Source organism: Rhamphochromis longiceps, linkage group LG17, assembly GCF_057381845.1.
Source record: "Rhamphochromis longiceps isolate RC_006_pf linkage group LG17, R_longiceps_female_GT1.1, whole genome shotgun sequence".
Lineage (NCBI taxonomy): Eukaryota > Metazoa > Chordata > Actinopteri > Cichliformes > Cichlidae > Rhamphochromis > Rhamphochromis longiceps.
Genome location: NC_140573.1, coordinates 18058780 through 18071401, shown reverse-complemented (window position 1 = coordinate 18071401; position 12622 = coordinate 18058780).

The following is a 12622-nucleotide window of genomic DNA, read 5'->3' as shown; positions in this document are numbered from 1 at the left end:
TTTTACCTGCACATGGTATTAGTTCAATGAAATAAATTTGTGGTTCATCAAGTAACTTTTCTTTGATGGATGTGCTACCCGTAGAGTTTTAATACTTGTGCCTGTATTGTTAGTTTCACAAACCTTACTAGCTTTGGGAAACTTTTGAGAGTAAATTTGGAATCCTGACCTCTTTTCCTCTATGGAGCCGCACTTGTATTTTAGACAGTATTTAAGACCAGCACTGACTACTACTCTTCGCCAGATCGTCTGCTACCCAGCATCAGTTCTCGGCTCACTCATGTTTTGGAGTAGCTTTTGTATTGTTACTTACTTTGTTCTATGTCATCTCCAGTCAGTCCCACAGATCCCCCTCACCTGGTCACTAGTCTTCTCTCAAATACCTACACCACATCAGCTCCAGCACAGACTCCATTTTCACTCTCACCTGCCTGCCTCTCTGCCAACTCACCTGGACTTCTGGAATCGGATCACCTCCAACTCACCCGGACCTGCTCAGTCTTGCCTTTCCCTCTTCACACACCTCCACCTGCAAACAAGTAAGCTGCAAGAAAAACTCACTGGAACAATTTCAGCAAAACGTCAGTTTGGCATCGCTGTGACTCTCCTTTCCTCTGTTGCAAAGTTTCTGATCTCCGGCTTGTCATTCTCATTGCCACGTCAGCGCCATGTACTGACTCCTGGAGCCCTGTAACATAATCATGTTCATGATGTCCAAGTTTATAAAATTATCTCTTGACATTTCCCTCAAGTTCATGTAACCCGTGTTTCGTAGCCATAGATCATAGCTCACACTCATGTGTATAGCTTGCTCCTGGTCACATTGTTTTAGTGCTCAGGTTCCACACCGATTGTTGCCTGCACTGTTGTATATAGCTCTTTCACTCATGCTCCTGTAAACGCTCCCTGCACCTTTCACTCATGTTCAATTGTTTAATGTCAAGTTTCACGTCATTGTAAATAAAAATTATTCACATCACTTTCACTTAGCCTGTCAACCACAACGGCCGTGACACAGTATTCACTCCCTGTCAGTTCAGCCTCATAGAAGATCGCCATTGTAAGATAAGACGACAGATAAGATAACTCTTTATTGTCATACCTAATACAATAGCACAACGAAATTGGAAACTGCCTGCACTAAGCACAACTAAACACAGCACAGTAACGTTAAAGCAGATTTTTTAAGTGCAAGAAAGGTATGAGCAAAAAAGAAAGGAATTACTTAATAAAATAAATAAATAAGAAAAAAAGAGTCCAGGGAGGTAGGCAATCAGGTCAGCTGTTACCATTGCTAAGGGCTATTGCCCTGTTGTAAAAGCTGTCCTTGAGTCTGTTTGTCTGCAACCTCAGCAACCTGAATCTCCTGCCAAACGGTAGCAGTTTAAACACCCGGTGTCCTGGGTGTGTACAGTCCCGTAGGATGGTGCGTGCCCTCCTGAGACAGCGAGTGCTGTACAGGTCCTTCAGGGAGGGAAGAGGATGTCCAATGATTTTTTAGGCCATATTAATGACCCTCTGAAGTGTCTTTTTGTGTGCCCTGATGCAGCTGGAGAACCACACAGAGATGCAGTCAGCACACTTTCAATGGAGCAACAGTAGAAGACAATCAGCAGCTCTTTCTGCAGGTCCATTTTTCTGAGGATCCTCAGAAAATTGAGGCAGCAGGGGCAGCAGGTGAGTAAGGGGCAGCAGGTGAGTAAGTGATGGACAAGGTAAGCGACTCATGTTGTAACTGACGTCAGACGCCGGAGATTTTGGCGGAAAATTAAAGCAAATGGTAGTTTAGATTTGAACAAATTCATTTAAGCTTCAGCATTACCAAATACACTTATCAATTGTCTTATAACTAACACTATTTGTCTAAATAATCTCCAACACCCTGGAGAACAACGAGGAGAGTTTAGAGACTCTCCAAGATTACATCGATCAGTGCTTTCAGGATCTCGTGATGAAGAAGACCCCGTGTGCAGCTTCCCCGGCCAAAGCTGAGACGCCGTCGTCGAAAAGACAACGCCCGGCAGATTCCCCCGGCTCAACATCGCCAGCCGGCAAAGATATTGCCGACATATTGGAGTCAATCGACAAGCGATTGTCCAGTTTCGACGCAAGGCTGTCCTTGGTGGAGATTCTTCACCGAGAATTTAAATGCTTGCGAGAATCCCTGGAGTACAGCCAGCAGCAGGTGGAAACGCTTGCTGCTGAAAATGCCACGCTAAGGGAGTCGGTGAAATGTCTCACAGATAATGTTACCCAGCTCAATAGAGAAAATAAAAAAATAAAAGAAACAGTTATCGATCTACAAGCTCGTAGCATGCGTGATAATCTGGTATTTTCTGGTATTCCAGAAGCCGCTGGAGAGGACGCGGAGACCACGGTAAAAAGCTTCATCAAAACCCACCTGAAGCTGCCGGAGGACACTGTGAAGAACATCGTCTTCGATCGGGTACATCGCCTCGGCCCCATTCGGGCTACGGCCGGGAGACCACTCCTATCGTGGCCAAATTCGGCCACTTCAAACAAAAGCAACATGTGAAAAGCCGCGGCAGGGAATTAAAAGGAACGGACTTCAGCGTGAACGACCAGTTCCCCAAAGAGATCTTGGAACGACGCAGGGTCCTCTTCCCAATCCGACGCGGCTTCATCCAGAAGGGCTCCCGCGCTGTCATCGCTGTGGACCGGCTGTACGTGGACGGACAGCTCCACCGCGACCCCAACATCACTCCATGGCTGTATTAACCTCACACCAGATAAGAATCAGCTACACCATTTCCCTATCCACTCACACTAACTTGCATTAATATCTGTTTAACTTACCAGTATCAAATCGCATCTTAAAGTGTGATTTCATAGCAGAATTAACACCGTCACTCTCCGTCAGTGATTTAATTGGAATGTTTACGTTTTGTTTCTGTTTTTTTTTTTTTTCTTGTTTTTTCTTCTTTCTTTTTTTTCCTCCTCTCTTTTCCCCCTCTTGGTTTTATGCTGCTCACCCCTGTCCTTGGTTTCTTTCTTTATTCCTTTCACTGCCTCGATCACCTGCTTCGACACTCATCCACAAACATCCTTTATTTCGACACATACGCACCATGCGCTCAACGGCAGCACATTTGCATCAGTCAGACAGCGCACACAGTCGTTTAGGATACACACACTTAAGCCAAGCCTACTCATATTAGTAACTATGCATACACAAAGTCAGACTCAGGGAGCATCTCGCCACACATTTTTTCTCTCTCTCCTTCTCTTTATTTATGAACAAGTGACGTATTCTCTCCACCTGTCTAAGCGACGCACACAGCATACATCCCTAGTTATACACACACATCTATGGGTGCACTGAGGTTCATTACATGGAATATAAATGGAGCTGGCTCCAGAGAAAAGAGGTTAAAAATATTTAACCAACTCAAAAAACTACAGGCAGATGTTGTCCTATTACAAGAGACCCACAGACCTCTTAGAGGTTCGAATGAACTTAAAACACCTGAGTTTCCTAATGTGTTCTCAGCTTGTTATAATTCTAGACAAAGGGGAGCAGCAATTTTAATACATAAAAATATTAATTTCACAGTACTCGATACAGTTATAGATCCAGAGGGCAGATTCTTAATCATTAAACTATCTATACGTGATAAAAAGCTATGTATTGCAAGTGTATATGGTCCAAATGTTGATGATCCCTCATTCTTTCACGGTTTTTTCAGTGCACTCTCTGAACACTTAGATGGCACACTTGTTCTTGGAGGTGACCTCAACCTTGGACTAAATGAAGACATGGATAGGCTCAATACAGCGGGAACTCAGCGTAATTGGCAGTCCACAAATATAATCAAACAGTATATGAGCGACTTTGGTCTTTGCGATGCATGGCGCTCCCTTCACCCCACCAGTAAGGAATATACTTTTTTCTCACATGTCCATCACTCCTACTCTCGTCTGGATTATTTTTTGGTCAGCAGCTCACTGCTGAACGACATTTCAGACACTGAGATTCACCCTATAGCTGTCAGCGATCATGGTCCTGTATCTTTAACACTAATGCACAAGAATAATACTACGCCAAGAAAAAACTGGAGATTTAATACATCACTACTTAAAGATGAAGACTTTATTAAATATTTTAAAAAAGAGTGGACTTCATATTTGGACTATAATGACACTCCCGAAACATCAGCTTCTGTTCTATGGGAAGCAGGGAAAGCTGTGATGAGAGGTAAAATAATTTCTTTCTCATCACATAAAAAGAAAAAAGAAAACAAAAATATTCAGGAATTAGAAAAAAACATCAAATCACTAGAAGAAGCCTACGCGTCCCACCAAGATCAGGAAACATTGAACAAAATACGCAAAACAAAACTAGAATTAAATGAGATAATTGATAAAAAAAACAAAATTCTTAGTACAAAGACTACGCCTACAAAATTGTGAACATGGTAATAAATCCGGTCAATTTCTAGCAAACCAGCTAAAAATAAATAAAGAAAAAACAACTATATGTGCTGTTCAAGATTAATCTGGGAACACATTATATGAACCGATACAAATAAACAACATTTTCAGGGATTTCTATAAAACGTTGTATTCACCACAAATAAACCCATCTAAAAAAGAAATTGATCAGTTTTTGGACAACATAACTCTTCCAAAATTATTGGACACTCAAGCAATGGCACTGGATTCACCACTGACACCAGGTGAACTCCAGGAAGCCCTGATAAGTATGCACAATAATAAGGCTCCAGGTCCAGATGGCTTTCCTGCAGAATTCTACAAAGAATTCTGGTCGATTCTAGCACCAGTTTTCTACAGAACGTTGTTGGAAATTAAAGAAAAGGGCAGACTTCCATCAAATATGAATTCTGCAAACATTAATCTCCTGCTAAAACCAGGCAAAGACCCTGTATATCCCTCAAGCTATCGTCCAATATCCCTTATAAATGTAGACCTTAAAATAATCTGCAAAGCTCTCTCAAAGAGACTGGAGAAAATAACCCCCCTCTTAATTCATCCTGACCAAACTGGTTTCATAAAAGGTAGGCACTCATCAACAAATACACGTAGATTACTTAATTTGATAGACTACTCATACAGTAAAAACCTAGAAACTACAATATTCTCTTTAGACGCAGAAAAAGCATTTGACAGAGTTAACTGGAAATTTCTATTTGCAACTTTACACAAATTTGGTTTTGGATCCTCTTTCATAAACTGGTTAAAAATATTATATAATTCCCCAACAGCTTGTGTTAGAACAAATGACCAGACATCCTCCAGCTTCTGTCTCTTGAGGGGCACCAGGCAGGGATGCCAACTCTCCCCTTCACTATTTGCAATTTTTATTGAACCACTAGCAGCAGCAATTAGACAGAATTCAGTAATTAAGGGCATAAAATGCAAGAACGTGGAACATAAAATCAGCCTTTATGCGGATGATGTGTTACTCTTTCTCCAAAATTCACAAACCAATATCTCTGGGGTGATTGAATTGATAAACTCTTTTGCAAGAATATCAGATTACTCAATTAACTGGTCAAAATCTACAGTCCTACCGATTAATTGCTCCTTCCATAATTCCTCTTCTACACCACTGCAATCGGGAAATATAAAATATTTAGGTATTAATGTTTCTCCCAAGCTTGCAGATCTAACTAAATTAAACCATATCCCACTTTTAAAGAAGGTAGAAGATGATCTGGCTAGATGGAAATGTCTACCCATATCACTCATGGGAAGGGTTGCCGCTATAAAAATGATGGTCTTACCAAAAATAAATTATTTATTCTCAATGATCCCAACTAAACCGCCACACGATTGGTTCAGATCTCTAGATTCATGTATGTCCAAATTCCTTTGGAAAAATAAACCCCCACGTATAAGCTTAAAAACACTACAAAAGACCAAGGATAAAGGAGGACTAGAACTGCCTAACTTTCAGCACTACTTCTTAGCCAACAGGCTTCAGTTTATCTCAGGATGGCTAAAACACACCCTCTTAGATGAACCTTGGCTAGATGTAGAACAAGCACTCTGCAATAATCTAGAGATCTCAGACCTACCATTTATCAGCTCAAACATCCAACGACATGAATGCTTAAAAGCATCAACATCAGCTCTTCTCTGACAGCATGGTGGGAGTTTCTAAAATTGACGGCGTCTTCATTAATCCCATGCAAACGTACACCTATCTGGAACAACCCTGACATATTACAAAACAATAATATGATAAACTTTTCAGATTGGAGTGATAAAGGAATCAAATATTTAGAACATATACTAGAAGGATCAACAAGAAAAGATTTTTAGAATATCAACAAATTAAATCCATAGTAAAAAAGAAATTTAAACCGGGTCAAGTTGAACTACAAACACCACCAAGTGTGGTTCAATTTCTTACTCTTAAACCCCCCAAATTACTATCCAAAATATACAGAATGCTTTCTAAAACAGATGAATCAATATCACTTCCTATTGCAAAATGGGAAGCGGATTTATCAGTTAACTTAGACCTAAACTTCTGGTCTCAGATTTGCTTAAAAACCTTTCATCTAATTAGAAATCCCAGTCTTCAATTAATTCAATACAAAATATTACATAGAGTGCACTATACAGGTCATCGGATGTTCAAGATGGGCTTTACGTCTACCAACAACTGCTCACACTGCCAAACCAATTCACCGGACAATTATATCCATGCTCTTTGGTTCTGTCCACCAGTTCAGAAGTTTTGGCGCGAGATATGTGAAGACTTATCGAAGTGTCTGAAATGTAACATTCCAACTTCCCCCTTAGTGTGTTTGTTGGGCAGCTTAGATAATGTCACTTCAGAAAAGAATATCGCCCATATGGTTTTCACTGCCCTATGCATAGCCAAGAAAACAGTCCTCTTGAACTGGAAAAATAAAAACAATCTTAATTCTAACCAATATAGAAATTATCTATTAGATTACATTAGTCTTGATACAGCCTCTGCCACCACATCAGATCAATTGCTCTGGGCTCCTTTGATCAGCTCCATCACCTAGTGGGGGTGGGGGGTCATAGTTTGGTCCCGCCTTCACTGTTGTGATTGGTGTGGGGGTAGGGACAGGCTTAGGGCGTCGGGGGGTTCCCCGGAGGCATCTTCCTTGGGGGGCTCAACCCGGGGTAGCGGTCATGTCCGGTTAGGGGCTCTGTTGGCTCTCCGGTGACTGTTTCCTCGCGGCTGCGTGCAACGGGGCTAGGGGAGGGTCTGTGCTGACGGACGTGGGTTACTGACCTGGTAGCCTGGCTGCCCCTGGGTGGGTCCGGGATGGGCGTGAGGTTCTGGGGGCGCTCCGTCTCTGGGCTGGGACCCGGACCGGGCCTCGGGGGCTTGGGTCCTGGTTGGTGTGTTGCCGGGGTTGTGGGCGGGTGGGTGCATGGGGGCCCAGCCCTGGAGCAGGGTGCCGCCGGTGCGTCGAGCCACCTGGGGGGCTCTTCAACTGGTGGGGGAGATTGTCACATCTTGCAGGAGCTTTCCTCTCCTCAGGAGCTCCCTCTGCAGGAGGGGGAGATACAGGAGAGGTGGAGGAAGATCTCAGCCTGGGTGTTTATTGTCTTATGTAGTCTGGAAGATGAGTGGATGGTGGGGTGGGTGCAGTTTTCTCTGTGGTGGGGTTGGGTGGACTGTCCCGGGCTCTGTGGGGCCGGGCGGCGCTGCTGCACTGGGCCCGGTCTGGATGGGCCTGGGCCCCCCTTCCCTGGCGGGTCGCGGAGTATGGGGGTGCCTACTGGGGTCAGCGGGGGAGCTGGCCCCAGGGAGGGGTCACTTGCCCCTCCCTTCCTTCCCTCCCCATCTCCAGCTGCCTCCCTCTTCCCGCTCCACCACAACCACCCACACATGCAGGGCCTTGGAGTAGGGGTATGTCACCAGGGTGCAGAGGAGGCTACCCCCCCCCCCCCCCCCCCCCCCCCTCTGTCCCCTTCTGGCTGCCTCTGCCTCAATTTTATCCCACAACTTAGACATTCACATTACTCACACTCTCATTACACATACATATAGGATCTTGGGGGTGGGCACGATACACGGAGTCCAAAGTACCATCAGGGTGTACACCCCACCCCTGGCATCGTTACCCACCTCTCAATTTTAAATACACGTAGACATTGAGGGCTAGCAGGATGGACCATGCGCTTACCTGCTGCTCTCTGGCAGGTAGCTCCAAGCCCTCCTGGGTTTTAAATGCACCTTAGAACACACATGCATCAACATTACAATGAGCGGGTGGAGGGAGGTTTGGAGTCTTCTCTCACCCCCGTTCTCTGCGACCTGCTGGAGCAGGGGGGCTAGGACTAGGAGGAGGAGTTGGCCGTCCGACTGCGGTCTGGAGTGTGGAGCCTTCCTGCTGCTGCGGAGTCGGGGCGGTCTGCCTCCCCCCACCGCAGGGAAAAGGGAAACACCACCTGGGTCTGGGTGCAGTTCCCCCCTCCAGGGGCGGGGGCACCTAGACCCGGTTTGTAGAGTACGCTTGGGGAGTGTGATCGTGTGTACAACGTCTCTTTATGTCTGTCTCCACGTTGGTTGAGTGTGGAGTAAGTGCATATGAGAGCATGAGGGTGGGAACCACTTCCCCTGCCAGTGGCGGACCCCCTCAGACATCGGTGCGTTGGTGGTTCTTTGTGTCCGGGGATGGGCGTCCAGGTACACACCGGCTCACTCCTTGGCGGCCGCTTATCGGGGCCTGGAGCCTGGGGCTCGCTCGGGCCACTTCGGAGGTGGGGTGCCCCCGGCCTCTCGGCCTGGGGCTCGGTCACTCAGGCGCAGCTGGCTGCCGGCGGAGCTCACGGGCGCGTCACTGCAACTCCCCCTGGCTTCTGCTCCGCGGCTGCTGAGTGAGCCCTCATCTGGGACTCTCCTCAGCTCTTTCCGGGACAGTGGCGCAGCTGCCCCTCTGTTGGTCTTCCTTGGTCTCTTGTGTTCTGGGGGCCTCTGGATGTCTGGAGTTTTGATCTCCTCCACACCTGCTTCACGCCCTGGAGGACGGGGCTGTGGCCCCCCCACACCCTCTAGCAGATTATTACATGAAGGAACCTTTTAAAAAACAAAAAACAAGCGCGTCCATGCTCACAGGTGTACACACGGGTGATCACACCCACAAACTACACCCTTTTTGGCTCCTACCTCAAAGCACACTGTGTTCTGTTGATCTTATGTGCTGCACAATAATGTTTAACATTTAGTATTTACTGTCATATTCCCATATATCATTGTGATGTTGTTTATTCTATTACTCTTGTTCTCTTCTGCTTGCTTTCTTTTTTCTTTCTCAGCAGGTGATCCAGGTGATTGATATATGCATTTTTTTTTCTCTGCCCATTCTGTTGGTTTTTGTCTTTTGCCCTTCTCCCCCGTCCCTCTTCTCAGCTGTTTCTCTTTCCCTCTTTCTTTCTCCCCTTCTTTCCCCCAGTCAAGTCTGTCCCGTATTCAGTAAGTGAAAATAAAATAAACAATAAAAGGTGAATCAAATGGACCATTAAGGCAAGGCTGGGATGGTCAGTTTGGTAAAGTAAATCCGTTGGGCATCTTTCTTTGCCTTTAGACAACAATTCTGATGGCAAAAGAGCCAAACGGGACAGGCCAAAAAAAAAGAAAAGAAAAAAAAGAAAAAAAGAAAATTGAGGTGCTGTTGGGCCTTCTTTGCAACCGCTGAGTTGTTTGAGCTCCACTGGAGGTCTGTGTCTATGTGCACACCCAGGAACTTGAAGCTGGACACCCTTTCCACGCACTCCCTGTTGATATTCATGGGCTGCAGCTCAGACTTCTTCCTTTTGAAGTCGACTAACAGCTCTTTTGTCTTGGTGGTCTTGAGGTCCAAGTTGTTGTCCGCACACCAATCTGGTAGCCTATGAAGCTCAGCTCTGTGTGCTGTCTGGTCTCCCCCAGAGATGAGCCCCACCACAGTGGTATCATCTGCCAACTTAATGACTGCATTGTCTGTGTGGGTACTGACAGAGTCAGTTGTGTACAGAGTGTATAGTAGAGGACTTCGTACACGGATTTGTGGAGAGCCAGTGTTAAGGCTGAGGGCTGAGGAAAGATGAAGACCCACTCGAACTCTTTGTACACGGTCAGAGAGAAAGTATCTGATCCAGCAGCCGGTGGTAGAAGGAAGTCCGATATCCAGCAGTTTTACTATTAGTCTGTCTGGGAGTATTGTACTAAAAGCAGAGGTAAAGTCAACAGAGAGCAGCCTGGCGTAACACCCCTGTTGTTCCTGGTAGGAGATGGTGGTGTGGAGCGTTGTAGCAATGGCGTCTTCAGTTGATCTGTTAGCTTTGTATGCACACTGGAGCAGGTCGAGTGCGGATGGCAGGCAGGACATGATGTGGCAGCAGACCAGTTTCTTAAAACACTTCAGTATAACAGGTGTGTGAGAGCAACTGGTTGGTAGTCGTTGACAAGTCGTTGGCTGACAAGTCATGATGGAGAATGCTGAAGGTCTGTGGTTTCTATTTAGACATTCATACGCATGCATCTCAACTACCCCAAGCTCATGAAGAACACTGTGGCACCATATGCAGTGTTCAGTTCACAGTTAAAAAAAATGTGTTGGGCCTCGTCCCAGAGTGAGGCTATGTGATTCCTTATTGCTTGATGCAGGCACTCCGTTTGTAACTTTTCCTCACCCATTAGTCCTTCTCCATACACCTGTAGCTCCATTTGAAGTTTGGTAGATTTTTTTTTGTGTGTATCTTCTTGTATCTTCTAGTTGGGGCTCTGCTCATGACAGATCTTAAATTGTGAGAGGACATCGGTCTTTGTTACAGCCTTGGTCTTGATAGTTGTTTGTTCTATATAGCATAAATCACAAAGAAATAAAGAGTCTCTCTTTTGTTTTTTGTAAAATTGTCAACACAATATGTCAAATTGGATTCATGTTAGTGAAAACAGTTCCAGTAAACAACAGTAGTGAGTTTCATATGCAAGAGGTTTAGGGCTACTGGGGAACAAAAGCGGGGACAGCACTATACCCTCCTTTTAACACTACACTGGAGGACAAGAGATGGTTACGGGAGCACTGACAGCAGAAGGGTCTTCTTCAAACTGGAGATGGCCAGAAAGCTGAAGAAGAAATGTGAGCCAACATCAGACCCCTAAACTGTTTTGACCAAACGCCTTAGTGTCCTGTTTAGGACACATAATAAAAAACATTTACTGTCTGGGTGTGGTGCCCTCTGTAAAATTGTCAACAATGTGATGTTTTCATGGATGCAGTAAATAAAAATAGACATACTAGCGCAGAACCAAAAAGAGATATTAAGAATTTGTATTTTGAACTTCTATAAAATATAATAAAAAAATTAAATTAGAGAAAAATTATGCATCTGTGTCCAGTTTTAGCTGCAAATATTTCAGTTTCTTTTATCATTCCCACTTTTACATGATACAGTTGTGAGAACTCTTTGTCCCTCCTTCCAGGCCAACTGCAGACTTCCAGTCTGATACAGGACATACGCACACACATGCAACCATCTACACTGACAACAGACACACACGCACAGCTCCAAACGCCTTCAACTGCTTATCTCCTGCCAGGGTCAGAGGGTAAATCTGCGTGTCTCGCGCTGGACTCTGGCTGCAGGACTGGATGTTGCCGTCTGCCCTCGGCCCACTCACTCAAATAACCACAAGGTAAAGAATGCATTGTAAGTGAGAATGTAAAAACCACACAATCAGAATCCACACATGAGCTCATTAACATGGAGGAATGCCATTTATTTTTCATTTCAAAAAATTTCTTTAAAGATAAATATTTAATAATTATGTGAACAGTGTCACACTTGCCAACACTGTTCTGTTACATTAGTGCTGAGATGCTACAAATAAATGTAAAAGTAAGAAAAGCTTGATGTGTGCTCCTTATAATTTTAGGAATCATATTTTGGAATCATATGATGAAGCAACCTTGTATGGGACAGCTCACACAGCATAAGTATGACAATGAGAAGAGTTTGAAATAATACTGAAAATTAGGCCGGAGGATTAGGTGTAGCAATTAAGCCCGACAGTATTGTCAAGAGAGCTGAAAAAAAAAGAAGCTTGGAGATGGAACAGTAGCTTAAGTACTAAGAGATGCAAGTCTGCTGATCGCAGTTAAAACGGAAGAGCAGAAAAAGTATTAAATGCTGAGAGTTTCTGCAAAAAGTGTAGAGAGAGAGGGGAAAATATTGCTCAAGTTTAAACTGGTGCAGGGACTAATCACAGGTGTCCCAGTAGATCTAGAAAGAAATCAGACAAAGTATTTCTGGCAGCGAGGTCAGGAGGATTAAAAGACTGTTGAGAACAGTCAAGAGGGGAAGAGTTGACAGTGTGTCTGTAATGCTAGAATTTTAAGAACCAGTTCTTCTAGATAGAGTTAAGATAGGGTGCATGCGCTTTCCAGTAAGGCCGTATATGCCTGCTCCTCTCAGGTGCTATAAATGCCGGTGGTATGCAGTGTACTCGAGTAGTGAGTAGTGAGACTAATTTGTTTGGGACTTATTGATTTATATATATATTTAATATATATATAATTTTTTTTATTTACGTTTAAGTCCACACTCCACACCAGGTGGTGGCGGTAATGCGCCATTTTGCTGTTTGACAACAGTCAATAAATAA